Below are 21,527 nucleotides of genomic sequence, written 5' to 3' on the forward strand. Positions count from 1 at the left end.
ATGGATGATGGTGCCTTGGGTTTGTTTTTCGTTTATTTGCCTGTTGTTGTGTATGGTGTGGTTTTCAGTTTGGGGGGGGGGTTTTCTTTCTTTCTGCCCCAGTTGGAGTTTGCCAGATGTTATTAGGGCTTATGAGCCTCTGAGAAATTGTAACTCTCAGGCTTGACTAGCTAATTCCAATGATTTAGAAAATCATATTGCTTCTGTAAATGGGCTCCAGTTGTGATATTAAAATCCAAGCTCCTGCCCTTAGCAGGTGTCTGCTGCCTAGCTCAGAGCAAGGCTGGACATATCCCAGGAACCACATATCCAGACTTTGGAAGATGACTCAGCAGGTGAAGAAGGCCCAGGAAGGGTTTTGGGTACGCAGCCTGCTACTCAACGTTTACATGCATTAGATTCTCCCCAAGGAGCATGTGAGAATTCAGGACTACATCTTGCTATGAAATTGAAGTTTACTTATTTCTGAGGTAATGATGGGTGAGATACAATTCTCAAATACTACAGCCTTCTCTGCTTTTATAAACTATAGGCACAAGTTCCAATTAGGAAAAAGGCAGCCACTCCTATATACCCCCTCTCTCCACCACCCCTGGCATAAATAGTTAAAGAAAGTGGGTGTCCAGAAAGAAGAATGGAATTGCCTAAAGCAGAGCCAGGCTGAGGACCTAGGTCACCTGATGTCCAGTCCACTGCTGTCTGCACCCATGGAAATACTCTCTGATCAAAGTGTAGAGAAGAACCCCTCCATGCCTGGTTTGGTTCTTAGCAACACTATCAGCCCCCACCCCACAAGCAAGCATGCACACGCAAGTTACCATTTGATGCTGAGCAACCTCAGCCATTCATCTTGATAGGGAAAGGGTAAAGAAAAGAGAAGGCAGAAACCATGACTTCTCCAGCCCCTGGATGACCAAAGCCTTCAACATATTTTTCTAAATTATCTGAGTCTTCAGAGCAGCCCTAGTTTGTTTTTCTCTCCTCTCTCTCTCACCCGCACTTTATTAAACTATATCAATTGCCCACGCTTTTTCCCCAGCTCACTTCTCTCCATTAGGTGAAACTGAACCATAGTGAGCTCTCTAGATAAGCAAAGTCCTGCAGTATAGGAACCACCTAAGACATTAAACTTCTAGATAATAAGGTCTTAATCTAACAACAGAGAAGATACCTCCGGAGAGCACCCACCTACAAACTGTAACGGTGGGGTTTTGGTTGCTGCAGGCCAGGGGAAGAATCATTGGAAATCATCTTGGTCGTGAGGTACCTTGGGTCACACAACACACAGAGCAAGTCTGCCTTTGCTTCTTTGTCAATAAGTAAAGCAACAGGTTGTAAACTTGTGTGCTACTTCTTTCTAACAGTATTGAAAGCAATGAAGTTACATGGAGAGGCCAACACAGATTCCATCTTCATGGAAGGTAGTCAAGACATCCTACTTCATTAGTTTTTCTTCCTTCTTAGGGTCTATTAGCTGACACTGGCCTGAACCAAGATTCTCCCCCTCCCTAACTGACTCGCAGCAACTCAGTTTAATTTTTATTTCAAAAAAATCCCATTATTCTTTCTCCCTGTTCACATGCTGTAAGATTTTCAATATATCATTAGGCTATTTTGTGGTTTCTAATAATTTTGTAAATTATTTGTTTTATGGAAGCTGCAATTAAGCCAAGTAATATTGTCTTGAGGTCAATTCTCCCTTGGCATGGCTTAAGCCTAATGAAAAGCATGCCTTTGGCTGTCACCAATGCTGAGAAGGTGATAGCTTCTGCAGAGTGTGGTGGATATTGAACCCTGAGGACAGATAAAGGACCAGTTCCTCTAGAAAATAGAAATATAATTATGGATAAAGTAGCCTCTTCTACTAGGTTGCAAGCAAGCTCCCAAAAGTAGGGTTGTATCTTATTCATCTTTGTTCAGTCCTCTATAGTTTATTCATGGTAGGTGTTCCGTAAATAGTTACTGGTTTAGTGAAGAATTCAAAGACCTGGTTGTCAGTCACCATCATTTAGAATTTCCTAAGATGCAATGATTTGCACTATCGAGTTTGGCGTTTCCTGAATTATACTGAGGAGCTCCAGAGTTGAGAAGTCCTATGGGACAACAAGATAGGCAGGGGCCTCAGGTTCTGGTAAGTACTAAGATAGATAGTAAGGATGCAGGAGCAAGAGGGACAGCCATTGACTCATTGAGTAAGAGATTCAACTCCAAAGAATCTCTTGGAGTTTTCAGCATAAGCTTGTACTTCAAGCTGAACCAGATGAAGAAGCAAAACTTCTGAATCAATGACGTAGACATGAAGACAAATTCTGCAGAGACTCCAGGACTCCAGGGCTTAGTGGTGATGCTTACACAGAAGAAACATGCATCCAGGGAAATCTTGTAAATATCAACCCATCATCGTTCAAAACATCATAAATATCACTTGTCTTTAAGTTTTGATAGTAGAGAAAGTATGAGCTCAGTCTTACCTTTGCACCAAAAAATGTTAGTTAGGGTATCATGTAAACAAGAGTCTAGTGACAAAGGTACTAGTGAAGCCGCTTAAAGGAACAAACTGTTTTTAAGCACTTTAGAAGCTCACTGATGTATAAACAATAAAAGTTAATTACATATCATTCCGATACATTCACACAAAGATCTATATTTGGCAAAACATCCTGGCAATGTTTTGTTAGCCTGGCATATTTACTGTGCCCATTTGAAAGTAATAAAAATGGCATTTCTGAAAAAGTATCCCATAATTCAAACTATTCACTGCCCCTTCTGCGAGTGCAAACCAGGGAGATTTCACTGTAAATCTCAAGAAAATTCCCCATCTTATAAAGTACTCCCAACTGGTGCTTTAGGTTATGCAAACACAGGAGTTGGGACGTGCTAACTAGTCACATTGTCTTAGACTATTAGAACTAGACAGGCAAACTGACCACTCACTCCAACCCCTGCATAATTCTGATGAAGAGGTAGTCTCAAAGAATTTAGATATTTTGCCCAAAGTCAAACAAACAATAAGTTGCAGAGCTGGGACTTGAACCTTTGTGATTCTTGCCTCCCACACTATACTAATTCAGAAGACTGTAGATCTAGCACTTTATGCTGCCATCTTTTAATCTCTAACAACTAATTTTAGAATGACAGAGAAGGCTGCTGTGGAACAGAGACTCCCACTGATTGCAGTATTCTAAATGCACAATGATATTGTCTGTCCCTGTTCTATCCTTCCATAGAACAGCTAGATATAGCCTATTCATCCTTTTCTAAAATACAGGATGTGCTTCTAGACCCTCCATGAGCCTGTTCTGTGCATGGCTCCAATCGTACAGAGGAAACTTCCTTCCTTACTTGATATTCACACGGGGAGATAATGTATTTTTGCCCAACTTAGCCCCAAAGCAATCAGTTGACAAGTCCAGAGTAGACCCCTGTGGTAAAGTGAAATATAAAGGCTCTCTGGGTAGCAGGTGTTTCCCTTTGAGTGACAGCTTAACTGGCGAAGTGTTGAGCAGAAAACTGTCGTTTCTCCCTGCTGTTTGCTTTGGGCTAGGAGCCAGCACAAACTTGCCTTGGTGACATTTCAGGTCAGACCATTATATCAGGAATTTCCCACACAGCTCGTGGAGGCAGGGATGGTTGCAGCCTGCACGCTTGTGACTAGATTCAGAAAAGGAGGAATCTGGAGAAAGAAGGATACTCTTAGGACTGTGGTCCATGATGAAGCCTTTAAGGTGTCAGAAGAGAACGAAGTGTAGGCTTTGCCTGAAAATGTTGGCCCATCTACATGTACATGGTTAAAGAAAAAGAAAATTATACAAGAGGGTGATGATGAACAGAGAACAAATGGAATTGCCTTAAAGGCTGCAGCGACTCTTCTTGTCATTCAATAGATTTTTGTCATTAAGCTTCTTCAATTGGCAAAGGGCCTGCTAAGAAGTGGGTGGGAAACTAAAAGCTAGTAGGCTTCAGCTTCTATCTTCAGCAAATTTATAATCTGGCAAAGTAGGAAAGATACATACAAATAACTTTTAAGCACAGTAAAGCATGACCTAAAAACAAAGCATTTTTCTAATTTAAAGGCAGTAGAGGATAATTTTCTGATTGAAGGTTAATAGGAAATAATTAAAGGAAAACATGAATTTGCTTAAGGAGTAGAATTTCTACAGATTAAAGGAGATAAAAGAACTTTCTAAGTTTAGCAACAAGGAGAAACTAAAGATTAGCACATGTCATGGAATACCAGGAGAGAAAGAGGACCCTATTTTTACTGGAGCAAGGCTCCTTTTAGGAGAATCATAGAAGTTAAGCATGAAAGTATAGGCTTGGCCAAGGTGGTGAAGTGCCTCATATATCTAAATGAGAAGAGTTCGCTTTAATTGGGAGATACTGAGGGTTTTGATCAAAAGAATGATGGTGTTGTCTGAATGTCCACCTAAGGCAAGCAGAGGAGAAAGGAAGGACCAAGAGAGGATGGAAGGGAATGGTAAATAAGAGGGAGAGGAGGGGAAAAGGAAGTTGAGTATGGTTGGATTCATGATGAAGAAAAGAGGAAAAGATGGGAGAGGAGGAGAGAGTAGTGGAAAGGGTGAGAATGTTGTATGCTAACTTAGGCTAACAGGAAGATGCATAACAGCAAAAATGAATGGCATCTCAGAAAAAGGTAGGCTCAAGAATCAAGGGATGCTCCAAAGCATTTAAAGCAAAGGAAATAGTGGGCCAAAGACAGAAATGGCATATGAAACCAAAGTTCTGGAGTGGCAACCCGGCAGGACAAAGTAGTTGAGACTCAGAATGGCAAACAGAAGGAAGGCCTAAGATAAGTTCTCTGAGATGACAATTAGAGAAGCATCTGCTGCTTAAGAGCCTGTCGCTTCAACCATGGTATAACAGACCTCAAGTAAGGTTCTGATGACACGTCAATAGTTGATTGGACAGATTGAAAAAGGAGAGGAAAAAATAGAAAAAGAGAGTAAAGTTTTGAGCTCAGTTCATCAACTCCCTCAGTATCCAGGAGAGAGGAGATGAAAGCCTAAACCAGCCAACAGCAATGGTAATGGAAAATGAACAGCCGAGTACAAAAAAGACTGAGGTGTGTAAGACGTTCTTCATGGAACTTGTCAACTCATTGGGTGTAGGAAAAATACGACCAGGGGAACTACACTTTGAGTGGCTGAGATGATGCTGATTGCACTGATTAAAAAAATAAAATCAAATATAAGAGCTAGTTTATAGGAGGAAAATGGCAAATTTGGTTTGAGCCGTACTGAGTTTGAGAGGTTAGCAAAATATTCAGATGGTGACGTCTAGCCAATTGAAATTCTGATTTAGCTCAGGGGAGAAAATGTGTTGTACAAAAGATTTAGATCTAAAAAGCATTCACACGTTGGTTAGAGTTGAAACCAGTGATTGTGGAGAGAGACTATAGAAAATAAGTCATCACATAAATGCGAAGAATACATGTTCTAAGTGAGTACATGAAAACCATAGTGGAGTGACCCACCAAGACCTGATAAATAATGTTGTCCTTAGAAGGTTATAACAAATATCAACACAAAATAGATCCAAGAAAGAGATATCTCAAAATATTAAAAGGATAAAATGATTCCTAAAATGAGCTATATCCCCTACTTCAAGAACAGTATTGGCATATAACAGATGATCAACAAATATTAGGTTGCTGAAGATGAATAAGAGTTGATTTTAATTAAATTGAAGATCCATGTCTAAGAAAAGAGGGTATCAATGAGAAGTTGGATTGGTCAGAGGTGGAGCAATGAAAAGGCAAATGTTGAACGTGCCCATCCAAAGCAATTGATCCTTCTCTGTGGCCCCTAGACAGACTGATGCATACTGTGGAAATGAACGAATGAGGATACTTTAGGCACAAACTCCAAGGACTTAGTTTTATGATTATTTAAAGGCTTCACACTATTAAAAGCAGAGAACTCTCCTTCTTACATTTCTAGGCATACTTGGAAACCCTCTGATTATAATATGGCTCCCTTGCAGTGTTTCTACAGGGAGAAGATATGCTGTCAGATGGAAATGAATATTTGTCCCCTTTGGTCATTATATTTCTCACTGTAAATTAATAAATTTTCATGATGTTTAACACATCAGTGTCTTATGAACTTTGTATCTGGAGTCTTCCAGCATAGCTAAATTCAGTCATTTCTGGGACACCAAAGAGATCAAGTTTCTGGGTTTGCAAGGCTGAGAGCAGGACGCTGGACCATGGGGAATCCAGCAAGTTCACAGCATTCTAAAAGACATCTCAGGAGCCAGCCTACCAGCATCCTTTTGTTAGCTGATGGGAATGTCCCATGCTGCACCACACTGCATAGTTTTGGAAAATTAAACTGAAATTCAATAAATGTTAGCCAGTTTTCCAAGATGAGACATAGAGGAAACTTCAAACTGTCAGTGGAAATATTAAGTCTTTCTTTCCTGTATTGATTGAAAGAAAATCATATTCTAGTATAATATAAAGAGCATGTGTTCCGGAGTTAGCCTGCCTGGATTCCAGTCTAGCCCTGCCACTTACTGGCTGTGCAACCATGAGACAGTAACTTAATATTTCGTTCAGTTTCAGTAAAACTGATGAGATATTTATTATTAAATTATTATTAAATTATCAAGTTATTGTTATTACATTTTTATTACTTTTATTATGAGATAAATAATAAACATGAGTATTTATCTCATAAGGCTAAATTAGTTAGTATTTGTAAACATTTCAAATAGCAGCTGCTAAAATCACTGACAATACCAAGTGCTGACAAGGAGGTGGAGCAACTGGAACTCTCCTACATTACTGGTGGGAATACAAAATGGTAGAGCAACTTTGGAAAAACACTCTGGCAGCTTCTTATAAAGTTAATATTAACCATATGACCCAGCAATCTCTTTCGTAGGGATTTACACAAGAGAAATGAAAACTTACGTTCACGTAAAAATCTGTACGCAAATGTTTGTAGCTGTTTTATGCAAAATTGCTAAAATCTGGAAACAACTCAAACGTTCTTAAGCTGGTGAATGGATAAACACTACAGTACATCCACACAATTGAATACTACTGACCAATAGAAAGAACAACCTATTTATCCACATAGCAACATGAATCTCAAATGCATCATGCTAATTAAAGAAGCCAGACTCTAAAGATTACATACTGCATGATTTCAATTACATGATCTTAAGGAAAAAGGCGAAATTATGGTGACAGAAAACATATCACCAGATTCCAGGGGCTAGAGGTTGAGGGTGTAGGAATTCACTACAAAGGTGTAAAGAGGAAATTTGCAAGGGACCGGGTGAGTGATGAAGCAGTTCTGTATCTTGATGGTGGTGATGGTAGCTATCTGCTGTATGCACTGAAAAAAACTCATAGACCTGTGCACCAAAAATAGTAAATTACCTAAATAAAAATATATATAGAATACAGGGAGACAGACAGGCAGAGAGACAGAGAGAGAAAATTGTGTCTGGCATATAGTAATAGTTAATAGTGCTATTGAAATGTTTATTAAATAAAAAATTAAACTTTCCATGTTCCATATAACATACAACTCTATTGCATAAAAATATAGTAGTAAAATTGTTATTTTCTAAGTTCCTAGAAGGATAGTAACTGGGGTAGATCATTACATAGGTAATTCACGTTCCTTAAGGGGAAAAAGTATAGAAGATGCAGATAAGTAAAAGGAAAAAGAATCACTCATAATTCCACCATCTAAACAGAACCACAGTTGAAAACTAATTCATAGCCTGCTGGACTTTTTGCTATAGATGAGAAAAGCCACTTTTTTAAATTAGAGAATGGCTTCATACCATACATTCTGTTTTGAAACTACTTTTTCACTTAGCAATATATTCTGATAAAATATAGATCTGCCCCATTAGTTTTAATGATTGCTAATTTATGCTACCAAGTCACTGTTGCTGAACATTCAATTTGACTCCGCTTTTTGGTAGCATAAGCCAAACTGTGTGGAATATCTTTGGTATAGTCAACACATTGTTATGCACACAACATTATTTCTTCATGGTAAATTCCTACGACCGAAATTGCTGTTTTGAAAAAACATGTACATTATACGATTTTTCATTCATACTGCCCAATTGCTCTCCAGATTATATAATTTACTGACAGCAGCTGTGAACGAGAGTTGGAGCTGTGTTTCAGTGGTTCTTTCCCTTCACAATCCGACAGATCTTTTTTATTAACTACTTTGTGGATTAGAGATGTTGATTTTTTAATTAAAAGATTATTAAGTCAACCTTAAACGCTATGAAAATGTGCTGAATTTTTATCGGGTATCAAGTGATGTAAGACATAATTAGGAAGAGAAATCAACAGCATCTAAAATTACTTTTGGATTATTCGGGGGTATCACCGACACTACTGCTGGCTACCTTTACTGGGTAGTTCGGGGAGCAGTGACTTCATTTTGCAGATGAGGACACTACCTAGAGAATGGTAGTGTTCTTTATGAGTGTCTCTAGGACAACCAATCATGACACTTCCCAGTCTTGTTTTATTGGTCAACATATTTATAAACGGTGTCGAGTTATACTCATTACAGTGGCCTTTCACTTTGGGGTAGGGCCCTAAATCAATGACCAACTATCTAAGGTAGATACATCGGTATTTGTCTGCATTTCCTTGGTCTGTTTAAATCGAATATTTTTGGAAGCCAATGGAGAAGTACCACCCACTACAAGCTCCCTGAAGCTACAAACAAATAAACAAAAATCAGAATTTCATTCTGCACAAAGGATCTATACTTTGTAAAACAGGTTTCACCCCCATACTCCAGTCCTTCATGAAATCCTAATAAGGTTTTGCAAGTCACCTCTAGGCTTGTTTCAAGTAAATCTGGATCAAGGGAAGAGAAAGACAATTGAATTTTCAACAACCCCAAAGATCAGAAATAGTAAGTAAAAGTGAATGTATATTTAACTCAGACAGAAAAACTGGGTCTCTTCAGGGAAGTGACGTGTACAACCCCTAGCCTGTGATTTTCTAAGAATATACTGTCTATAAGACTGAATTATTTTCCTTAAAATATGAACTTCCCAGATAATTAGATTCTAATTCATCCTACATTAGTATAATTCAGAAGATTTATTTAGCAGTTACCCCACTGAGATGGAAATAGTTACCTGACCAGAATGTTATCATAGTATATTCATTAATTACATAACACAATTAGGATTGCTTTTCAATTACTTTACATTAACATCCACCTATGTGCCAGGCATTGTGTTCAGAAGTGGAGAAATGTACACGCTTCTGCGGTAAATCTCCATTGTCACAGAAGGGTGAAAAGCAAGCCCTTTGTGACATAGGGAACCTCATGCTTGCTCGTGATACCATGGTGACCGGACTGAACAACTTACGTGCCTATCTTCCCTGGCTGGTCACTTGCCGCTGTAGTACGTTGATTATTGAAACATTTTAACTCCACATGCCCTGGGAAACTGACTTGAGCTAAAATAGTTCAGTTATTTTCAAACGATGATTGAAATCATAACATTAGCTATCTCTCAAATAATTAGAACCAGCGATTTGTTCTAATTTCTTTACTCTCTTCTGAGGTGAGAGTGGGCTGGATGACATTTGAGGGGCCAATCTCCTGTGAGGGTACCTAAAAATCTCAACACTGGAACCTCCTTCTTTGGGTCTTGGAAACCTGGCAGGCCTCCTGTGCCTCCTACAAAGAATTCTACGGGAGGAGCCATACCTTAAACTGCCTTCAGCTCTTCTTTCATCGGAATCAGTCGAGAAATCTGAAAAAAAAAGGATTGAAACAAAGATAAGTGACTGGGGGGAGTGGGGACAAGGAGAGAGGGATGCCTAACCACAATTTTCCTAGGGCCAAGACTGAGGAAAAAAATAATCATTGGTTCATAATTACCTTTTCCAGTAATTTGAGGTTTCATCAAAGGCTTCTGTTTCCTTTTTGTTACAGTATTTCTCTCCAAGATATTTATGCACAGCACGTTTCTTTTTTTAAGACTCATGATGTCTTCGAACTAACAGGTGTCTTAGAGTTTACATTCCTCATTTTACAGAGGTGTTTCCTGGCCCACCCCAATAAACGGCTAGTTATTGAGGGAAATGGGCAGCCCTCGGTCTCCTGAACCCCCATGTGGGCTCTTCCAACAGCACCCAGACCTCTATTTCACTGTTCCCACTTTTAAATCTGATGTTACTTGTAAAGCTGTCAGGGATTACACCTTAACCCCTTCAGAGTGCTACCTCTGTCTAACTATATAATCTTAGCTCTCCCATTAACGTTCCTTAGAGAAGTCACTTTCAAATTCCAACACTGAATCTTCAGTATCAATCAAAAAGCAAGTTGTTAATAGTCATCAATATGATAACAAGAAAATACTTGTAGGATAAAATAGACCTTCTTTGGGTCAAAATCTCACACTAAAAATGTTTACTCCGTGGATCAGCATTCCTGGGCTCCAGTAACGTAGATAGCCTAAGAATGCTTAAATTTAAAAAGGGAATACCTATAGATACACTCATTCTAATCTTAATTGTATTGTGAAATTTAATACAAATCTTGGAATAATCCAAAGATATATAAACCATGGTACCTGCTTCCAAAAACATAAGCCAATAGAGAAGGTGTGTACAAAAATAGACAGAGTAGATCTAGGATTTCCAAGAAGAAAGAAGGGTCTGTTTACTGTGATGATAAGAAAATGCTTCCTGGCATAGGTAGCATGTATGCTGGGCCTTAAAGAATGAGAATCGGGCAGATGCTGATGGACGGGTTGCTTCAGATAAAGGGAAGAGCCCAGTAACAGGAAATTGCAGAGTTTGCTGAACAAAAGATGAGTGTTCTAGATAGAGTTATGGGATACACCTAAGTGCATGAGGGGAGAGAAGACTGCAGTTAACATTAATATACTTTGTGGAAGGCATTAAAGGCTGAACTTTAGAGTTCTTTTGTTTTTTCCTAATTTGGTGGACATTTCAGGCTTCGGGAAGGTTAGGATACATTTATGGAACCATTTGTTCCATTTACAAAGCCTTGCCCTAGTGGAGTTTCCAGCCTCTTTGTAGCTTCATTGCTTTATCGATCAGCTAGCAATTACCTCATTCTGTTTGGGTGGACGGGAATCAGGGAGTCTGCATTCTATTTTGGTGTAGCTGAAAGTTGATCAAACACTTCTGTCGTTTCCCATTATAAATGTGCAGGAGCTGAGCTTTGGCCATCCTTACCCGGCAGAAAAGCTTTGAGAGTTAATACATTGGATTTCATCATTTAAATGAGCTTCATTTTTATAACCTTCCAAATATTGTTGTGGTTGTTACTGTAATCACTTTAAACAGAATAAAATGCTCCAAATCCAGGATATCCAGAACCACAGTCTAGAGTCTTAGAAGGACTGTCCTCTCAAATCTATGTCTGAGGACTTCTGTGACCCTAATAGAGACACAGGCTTTTCTGAACATTTTCCTGGATTCCATCCTGCATGGGATTTCTCTGTTCTCCAGGGAGCTGACAGTCGAGGAGTAATCCTTTGTGTGGGTGGTAGAAGTCTGGCAAATACATCTGTGTCTTGCTACAGTTTCTTTGCCCCTCTGATGAATTGCTGAAACGGCTCACCTCGGTTATTGGCACATGCATTATCTACATACTGAACCATAGGAAATTCACCACATACCATTCTTCGAGATTTAGCCCCCCTTCAATCTCAGCACTACTTGGGCATGGGCAGAAACTTTTTTGTCCTTCTTGAGATTTGGTCTTGACACTAAGGCCCTTTGCTGGGCAGGGGACAGTGTTAGGTTTCTTCCCATTTCACAGCAATTCTGTTCATTCCTCCTCCTCCTCGATCAGTCTTCTTTAGCTCCCCAGCACAGCGGAACTGAAACATCCAAAAAAAACTCCCTGAGGAGAGCTAAATAAGTCATCATGTACCACTTGCTAAAGAAGCCTTTGGCCAGCTCAAGTTCAGCTAGAATAAAACCATTCAGGCCATATCTCCAAAGGAAGAGCAGCATTTTCTACTGTGTTCTAATTGTTCTTAATCAAAGTGCATTCTTCCACTTAGATATTCCTTTCATCTCCTTACTTATATGATTTAATTTAAATGATGGATGTTACAGAATAACAGATAGAATGCTTAAATCCTTCCTGCACCAATTTCGTTTTATGTTAAATATCTCTAGTGTCAACTAGTACAATGCCAAATACTGAGCAGGTTACAAACTAAATCTGAGATGACTTCTGTCTCCTAAACTAGAGTGAAGGTCATATATTGTTTCCTCCCTAAACCAATGCTAGAATAGTCTGGCAAGCTATTTTTAACTCCAGGGTGCAAAGTAATAGCAGTTCTCTTTATGGGTGTGTGATGTGAACTATTGACAAAATTATGCATAATTACTATGTAGAGTCAAGGTAATTACATATTAATTGTCCCATAATTATTGGATTTTGTATCTGATTTATAAACTGTGGTATGAATTACATGGTAATTAATACTGGGTCTTCCTGGTGTAATTTAGTTATTATTCATTAATTCATTAGTAAATCCTGCATTCACACAGATCAGTGTATTTCAACAAAAGCACTCAGTATTTAAACCTCTAAGCGTGGAGAATCTGACTCATGCATTAAATAACTCAAAAAACTAGTGTAAAGCTATATATGGTTTGACAAAATTAACCACAGAAGTGCTCAAACGTGATCCTAATCCAAATTACAATATTTGGGAAATAGAAAACCACACCCACCCACACATATATATATTTATACTCTGTATTTATTTATTTCTGCAAACTACCACAGTTCCACATCTGTTCCTACCAAGCTGATGAATGTGGGCTGTTGCTTACTACAAAGCCAATGAGTAAAAATCCCATCAAAAACCATTCAAGGTGTTTTCATACAGTTGTCTTTAACCTTGATCAAACATTGTAATCACCTGGGGAGCTTTAAAATACTGACATTTGAATCCACCCCTAGAGATTCCGATTTAATTAATCTTGAGTAGAGCAGGGGCATTAGGAGTTTTGAAGCTCCCCAGGTAATTACACTGTACAACCCAGATGATTTTTATTTGCAGGCCAGGCTGAGTGCCCTTGGCTTTGAAACATCACTAGAGACAAGCTCTAAAGGTTGCTGAGTATTTGCAAGTTCCAAATTCTGAACTTAATTTTTGCTCTATAGGTCTCACTTTTGGACAATAGAGTCAAAAAATTTTAATTATATCACTGTAATACAGCTTATGTAGTTTGCCTACCTTGCTGTGTTCTACCACGTGTTAATTTAATTATTCATTTAAAACATTTCTATCAAAGTATATACTGCACATAGTTTAAATAGACAGTGCTTTGGGGCTTATGATGGAAATCAGTAGTTCCCTGTCTTACTTTGCCCTACTCCAATATCGTAATCCCTAGAGACAATCAACATTAACTCTTTTAGCTTGTATATAAATAATACGTTCATACTTCTATATCTTGATTTTACAATTTGATACCTTATCATTTGATGTCCTAACTACCCAACTCATCCACCCCACCATACACACACACACACACCCCCAACACACCCTCTACCAACCTCCCAAAACTCTTAAACCATAATGTTGGCTAAATCAATAGTTAATGCTTTTCTAATTATGATGGTCAATAGCCTTGACATCTGAAACTTGTAGTACACTACTGTTTGAAATTGTCCCATGGAGAGGTGTATTTGCTCGATATTCCATGCGCCTATCAGTAATTCCTCCCCCCAAATATGCAACAGAACTCTAAAATATTTTTAATAATAAAAAGGTAACAATAATTGAGCAGTTGTGTACAGGAAACTATTTTAAGCACTCCACGCATGTTAATTTAATCTTCACCTCAACCCTATGTGGTAGCACTATTATTATTAGCATTCTGCAAACAAGAAAACTGAGGTAAGTAATTAGACTGCTTGGTTAGTAAGTGATGAAACTGAGTTGAAACCCAGGCATTCTGGCTTCTTGAGGCTGAGGTCCTAACCTTCACACAATGCAAGCACGTGAACAGCCCACGGTCGAGCCTTGTTTACGTCTGCATGGTTCCGCTCCAACCTGGAGCAGGTGCTTTTCAAAATTCTGCGCAGTTCTCTACCCAAGACTTCCTTTCACCCTCATTGTGGGATTGCCTCTCACCCCTCTCTGACTGGTCTCTTGTTTCCTGGACCTTGTGTCATGCTCTTTCTCATGCTGGGCTCTCACTTAGTAGAACACATTCTCTAGGAAATTCCTGATAAAAGGAAGAGAGGTAAACATTTTGAGGCACGAGTGTCTAAAATGTCTTTATCTTGCTGGCACACTTTGTTAATAATTTGTCCAATACATTGGTTTCCTCTTGCTGCTGTAACAAATTACCACCAACAGTGGATTAAAACACAGATTTGTTATCTTACAGTTCTGGAGATCAGAAGTCTAAAACAGATCCACAGGGTTGCTTTCCTTTGAACAGTTCCAGCCAAGAATTTGTTTCCTTGCCCATTCCAGCTTCCAGAAACTGCCTACATCCTTTGGCTTGCGGCTCCCTTTATCGTTAATGTCACCAGCTCACATCTTTGAACCTCTTTCTCTATCTCCCTTCTCCATCTTCACCTTATCTTCTTACCTTCGTGTGCTGCTCTAAAGAAGCCCAGGACCCATCCAATTCTTGATTTTGTGTGACTTGGGAAACTTTCAAGAAATTCTCTTTGACTCTTCAACCTACAATGAAAGCCTGAGTTGAAGATTTTTTCATTAATTATAATAAGAACTGTTAGTGCTGTGGAGTTGATTCCAGCCCCTGGTGACCCTGTGCACAGCAGAGGAGAACCCTGCCCGGCTTTTCTGCGCCATCCTCTCACCTTCCTGCATTGTATCAGACATGCTCTGCTGCTGTTCATAGGGTTTTCATGGCAAATTTTTTCAGAAGTGAGTGGCCAGCTCCTTCTTCCTAGTCTGTGTTAGTCTGGAAGCTCCACTGAAACCTGTCCATCATGGGTGACCCTGCTGGTATTTGAAATCCTGGTGTCATAGGGTTCAGCATCACAGCAACATGCAGCCACCATAGTATTACAACCTACAGATGGTGGTGTGCTTCCCTGACTGGGAAATGAACCCAGCTGCAACAGTGAGAACGCCAAACCTTAACCACTAGACCATCAGAGTAGGCCATTCATACACGAAAACTCATGTTTTTCAGTCCTGGGAAATTTTATTAAATTACTTCCTTGTTATGTCCTCCACATTTTATCTTTTCTTTCACTCTAAAATTCCTATATTTTAAGTCAGGGCTCTCAAATTGATCCTCCGACTTTTCCATCATTTTGTCATTTCACATATTCTGGGAGATTTCTTCAACGTTACCTTCTAACTCTTAAACTGATGTTTTTTCTATTGTTCTATTTTTACATTACAAGAGTCCTGTCTGGCTTTCTCATGTTATTTTCTGGTTTGTTGTCTTTGTAGTTGTTGTTGTTGCTTTTAGTAAGGCTATCCTATTTTTGTTTTATGGATATGCTATCTGCTTTTACGTATCTGAGAACATGGATCATAGCTATGTTTTTTGCTTCGTTTGTTTTATCCTGTTTTAATTTTAAATTTTCTCTTGCTCCCCATATTATTTCCATATTCTCAAATTTACTTTTATTCACTTTGGTTCATTTTTGTCACTGTCATTCATGTTTGTGGCTTTTCTCAATTGTGCAGTGATCTTGGCTTAATGGAATATTTAGGATTGAGGCACTGAGAAACTAAATGGGACTTCTGTGTGTGAAGGTGGATTGTCAATAATTGAGTTCACTATCATATATCGGGGCCTGACCTTTTCACTGGGGGACATCCAAATGTCAGCATCTATAGATCGTTTCTCTAGGGCCAGCCAACTTCTGCAGAGAAGAATGTCCCAATCTTCTGCCCTGCCAAGGACAGGCAGCACGTACCTGGCTACAAGCATCCTTGAACTGCAAGGGTGGGAGATGGACAGGGGGAGCCACAGGTTCTGACATTTTAGGATATGGCCTTTCACTTCATCTCCCCATTATCATTTAGGAAAATTGCTCCTGCTCGTTACCATGCCAACTGTTCCCAAATCCAGATTCTCATAGGTTCGGATTCTCTAGAAAAACCTGCCTTCAGCAAGGATTTAAAAGGCATTCTGGGGATCCAGCTGCCCCTAATGAAGACCTTTAGTCACTCCTCCTGTATCTCTGCTTTCAGGTACCTGGTGCCTCAATTTCCTGAGGCTTTCTGTGGAGTCCTGCCGCAGGGACTGCTTGCTCCTTATTGAATTACCCCTCTACAAACTCTTAATTTCAGCTTTTTCTACTCTACTCAGATTTCTATGCTTCCATCTACAAAGATAGAAAGTGTTCTATCTTTCCAAAATATTGTTTAATTTTGTCATCTCTCACACTATTTTTGTCCATGTGAGTTTGAAGCCTTTTTTTCCCTAAAAGTGGTATTTCCAGAGATATAAGCAGATGTTCAATTTGCCATGTTTAATAGAAAGACTCCAAATTTCAGTCTAGGTCTTGGCAGAGAACAGACGACAAACTCCAGCTGGATAACTGAGGAGAGTTTAACGAAGTGTCTACTAAGGAAAGTGTGGACAAGAATGGCTTAGTACTCTGCTAATGACAGACTAATGGCTAAAGATTAAATGGAGCCATTACTACCCCTAAGAATAACGAACAAAAAGAAAGAGAAGTTACCAGAACCCAAAGAAAAAGCTGCATGGAGAGAGCTGTTGAACGTGAGATGTGACCCTATGCTAGATCGTCAAAATGACCACAGTTCTTCACTTCTTCTCGTATCCACACCGTTTGCAGTTCTGTAGTTCTTTTTACTAAAGGCCAGAGTCTATTTCCCCCATCTCCTGACTATGGGCTGATCTTGTGTTATACTAGTCAACATAATGTAGCAGAAGTGAAGATGAGGCAGTTTCAAGTGAAGATGGGGCCTCAAGACACTTGGTGTGTGTCAGTTTGCTCTCTGGGAACCCTGCCCAGCTTCCATGAGAATAGCCTTGAGCTAGTTTGCTGGATGATAAGACACAAACGTCCCTATCTCCGCTGTTGTCCCAACTGACAAGAGCCAACAGCCAAATTTTGAAGTGAGGCCATCCTACGCCAGCCAGTACTCAGCCAACCTACACACTGACTGCAGATTCAAAAATGATGTGGCCAAGCCAGGCCAAGACCAGAACTAACCAACTGAACCAACATAATTTTCCACCCCACAGAATCTCAAGCTACATAAATGGTTGTTTAAGTCACTAGGCTGGGAAATACTTTTTAATGCAGCAATAGCTGACTGATAAAAGATTTTAGTCAAGGGAAGCAGCCAACATACAGTGACAAGGTAGGAAGGAAGTCATAAGAATAAATGCTCTGACCTTACTCTTCCTGTCCTTCAGACCACCTGTGAGTGCCTCCTTTTCATCTAACTGGAGAGTGAGAGAACCCATTCATGCATTTCAGATAGGTCAGCCTCCCAGTGCACAGAGCAGGAAGAAGAAGATAGAGAGTAGACGTGGAAGGATAAAATAGAAGAGATTGACCATACTCACTCACCTATTTTTAAGTTTGAAGAATATCTGGAGATTTTGGCCAAAATGTCTGCAGTTACATTGGAGACTCCAAAAAGAGTCACAAAACAAGATTTAGGAACAAAGAGTTTTTAGTCAATAGTGATAGGAAATGGATGGGAAGGAGTGTGTTTATTCCAAATATATTAATACCAGTTCTACTTTCCTGTATAGACTCAGGCCAAAGATTAATATCTTGTACTGCCTTCCCAACATATATTTATAATAATGAATTATAAATTATACACAAGAGGTAGGATCTGTTTAAAATATTGTGTCAGGCCTCAGTTAAACAAAAATCCAGCCAATCTAAACAAAATTCAAATAAACAGAATTGCAATCTCACTTAATGTTTAAAGAAGAAAAAAATATGTGAGAATATTAATCAGTTTGAATCAGGTATGGCTGCAAGCAATATAAAGCGTAAAATAACATGACTTAAAATAGAACTTTATTTCTCTCACGTACATTGAAGTCTAGAGGTAAGCAGTTCAGGGCTAGACTGGCCTTTCCAAAACCCAGGCTCATTCTAACTTATTGCTTCACCATTCTCAACCTGTGGCTTCCACATCAGGGTCCCAAATGACTGCAAGCTCCAGTCATGGCATCTGCGTTCCAGGCAGTCAGAAGAAGAGAAGGGAATAAAAGAAGAGCATATCTCCTCAGTATTGACACTTCCTTCAAGCTGCATATATCTCTCCTACTTAACATCCCATTGTTCAGAGCTTAGCAACCTGATGGCCCCTAGCTATAAATAAAGCTAAAAAGTGCAAACTTTATTCTATAAGGCCATGCACACATCTGAAAACTTGGGGCCTGGTATAAGTGGAAAAAAGGAAAAACAGATAATAGGGAACAACCAGTAAGTAGTTTTTGCCTCAACCTTTATTAATTAATGTTAATTATTTGCCCAAAACCCAGCTTCTAACATCATGTTATAATCGATTCATAGTCTGCTTCGCAGCCAATTTATACACGTCTATAGTCAAATATTCACTGAGGATCAGATTGATGATTCGGAAACTGTGAACATCTTCAATGATCAAAGATTCAATTTTTTGTGTGACATTGATTTCCTAAGTCAGGAATGTGGAGAAGATGCTTTGTTTTGGTAAGAATGTTCAGCAGTGTCTGCTATTTTACCCACTGTAAATATTAGAGATAATTTTGCCTGAAAGTCATAGAATAGTGGCTTAAACTTTGTAGAAATTTATTTCTCTCATGCACAAAAGTCTAGCAGTATATATTCCAGGATGTAAGAATGGCTTCATAAAGACATGACATACCCAGGGTCCTTCTTTCTTTTTCTCTGCCATCCTCATCCTGTGGCTTCCACCTATGGTGCAAGACATTTATTCAAGTTTCACCTGTCACATACATATTCCAGCTGGCAGGAAGTAATCAGGAACAAGGACAGGTGCATACCTGCTCCTTTAGTGGCATTTCATGGCCACAGAAGGGTGGTGGGCACGGGAAGTGGGTAGAGGATCGGGAAGAGGTAGAATAAAATTCACCAAGTGTTGATGACTGTTAGGCTGGGCAGTGGGTACATAGAGATTTATTATATTATTCTCTCTACTTTTGTCAAAGTTTGCAATTTTTCACAATAAAACAGGTAAAAATTAATAAAATAAAATGAAAAATATCAAAACGATACCCCTGGAAGCTGCAAATGGCTTCTATTTACATACCAAGAGCTAAACTTTATCATATGCCCATACTAGCTGTCAGGAAGGCCAGATAACATAGTCTTTGGTTCTTGGGTCCATGTGCCCAGTTACAAATAGCTTTATTTTATCACATAAAAAGAAAGGGAGCATCAATATTGGGAGACCACTGACAGCCTCCGCTATCCTCCCATATAAAAGAATGTGGGCCTAAAGTTAATAATTAACATCTGTGTCTCTTAATGCTCTCAATAAAATGAAGGTGGCAATACTCTCCAGCATGTATATAAAATGATGTAGTAACAGCAAAACCTGGGCCAGAGGACCTGACTGGTAGTAAACATTTGATTTATGCTAACTTCTTTGACGACCAAATGTCTTATATATAAATATACATAAACAGCACTTTGATAATACAGGTCACTTCACAAGTATAAAATAGTACTTACCCTCATGAATTAGAAACCTTTATCCAAAAGCAATGCTATGTATCAGGGTGTTAATCATCACACTACCTGAGCTTTCACTCGTTATCTTTAACAGGATCTCCAACACTGGAGTGCATAAGAGTCTGCTAAGTGCTTGTACAATACTCAGATTCCTTGCTCCCACCCAAGACCTACTAAACCAGCATTTTCCCGGGGGGGTTCCAAGAATCTGTATTTTCACAAGTAACCTTAACATGTAATTAATTCCAAGGCAGTCAGTCTCCAGCAGAGGGAAATGAGAAAGAGCAGGTAGCATGTGTCCTGAGGTATGAAGATGCCATTAGTAGAGTTAGATTCATTGATCTTCAGATTTGTTTTCCCAAGAATGTAGAAACTGTTTTTGCTATGAGTCTACTTCTCAGGAAAATTCTAGCACAGCCTTGGGAGAGCAAGTGCAAGTCCATGACATTGCCCGTGGAGTGCCATTTACCCTCCGCTGAAGTACTGGTCTCCAGATTACACTGTAAGAAACACTGCCTTAAAATAAAAGTACAGTCGTTTAACCCGATCTCATTGAAAACTCACTGTGAACAATCTCACCCTTGACACTGGCTTACCGATTCCTTAATTTGCACAGAGAATATGTTGTGTGCAGTGAAGCCCTGTGATGGAGGTGTAAGGGTGTAAAGTGACAAGATGGGGGAAGAGGTAAGATTGTAATTCAAAAATTATTTACGAGCACAAAGAAGAGTCCTTAAGCCAATCGTAAGAAATAAGGCCATTGAAGTTCTTCTTCATACCTCTTCTCTGCACTGCCAGGTATCATTACTACCCAAGGAGCATCTGACACAGCATGCCCACCAGCCACACCTGCTTCCCTTCCATTTGTGTTTCCACCACTCTCTGGGGAGGAAGAAAGCTGTCTAACCTGGTGACTCTGGATGGGGCGTTCAGCAAACAGCATTTCGTTTCTCATCAAGTGATTTCTTCCTAAGAAACCATCACTGTTATAATAGCAAGGTAATTAGGGAAGCCGTGAGGAGGATTTGATGAATATCTCTTCCAATTGCTCCCACCTAACAAGAATGTGTGTTTCTATGCCAGAACCGTCAAGAGGTTTAGATCCCAAATGGGTGCAGGAGTGGTGGTGTCTTTTATTACGTGTGATGTATCTGCGCGTGGGTGTGTGAGTGTGTATGTATATTTTAGTTGATTATTATAAATCAAAAGTAATTGAGTGTATATTTATGCATAGTTTCCTCACTACTTTGCAGATCTGTGGGAAGTGTTTATTGCAAGAGGATTCATTTTGTTTCATTGCAAATGGGCATTAAGTACATACATGGAAAGAAGCTGTTCAGACAAGAAGGGGTAACCAGAGACTTCCCAGCTGCTGAAGCCTGGATGCCCTCAATGACAGGACGAGCTCTGTGAAACATCAACTCAGAGAACTTCTTAGCTACTGATAATGCATTTTCAGCTACTGAAAATGTTCACACACATACATTAGAGAGAATGTTTTAAATAAGGCTAAGCACTGCTTTGCAAACATAATTCTAATTGTGAATATCTTTTAATATATTGTCTTTTCCTATTCATTGGGAAAATTCTATTTTCTCTGCATTTTTACTGTTGGAAGAAAAATCCAGATATCATAGAACAGTCTATAGGCAGTTTGGTGTCAAAATTAGATTATTTGCTCTTTTAATGTCCTTCTTTTCTTTGTGGCTCCAGCATCACACATTTAATTTGCAAAGGATTTCAAACAATATAAAGAAAAAATAAAAAGAACTCTAGGAATGAGTCCCCTGGAAGACCAATATTTTTATTAATCTGACT

The 21,527-nt window shown here is 39.2% G+C and overlaps 1 long non-coding RNA gene across 2 annotated transcripts; it reads left to right on the forward strand.

Annotated features, from left to right (window-relative positions):
• The first annotated feature begins 9,359 nt into the window (after positions 1 to 9,359).
• LOC139080075 (uncharacterized) lies at positions 9,360 to 21,492 on the forward strand. Of its 2 annotated transcripts, XR_011534235.1 has the most exons (5): positions 9,360 to 9,432; positions 9,595 to 9,816; positions 20,326 to 20,396; positions 20,508 to 20,708; positions 20,963 to 21,492. It is a non-coding gene; the product is annotated as an uncharacterized lncRNA (long non-coding RNA). The 2 variants fall into 2 exon arrangements; XR_011534234.1 differs by lacking the exons at positions 9,360 to 9,432; positions 9,595 to 9,816 and having other exon boundaries at positions 20,293 to 20,396.
• Positions 21,493 to 21,527: the final 35 nt, after the last annotated feature.

This window comes from Equus przewalskii, chromosome 28, assembly GCF_037783145.1.
Source record: "Equus przewalskii isolate Varuska chromosome 28, EquPr2, whole genome shotgun sequence".
Taxonomy (NCBI): Eukaryota; Metazoa; Chordata; class Mammalia; order Perissodactyla; family Equidae; genus Equus; species Equus przewalskii.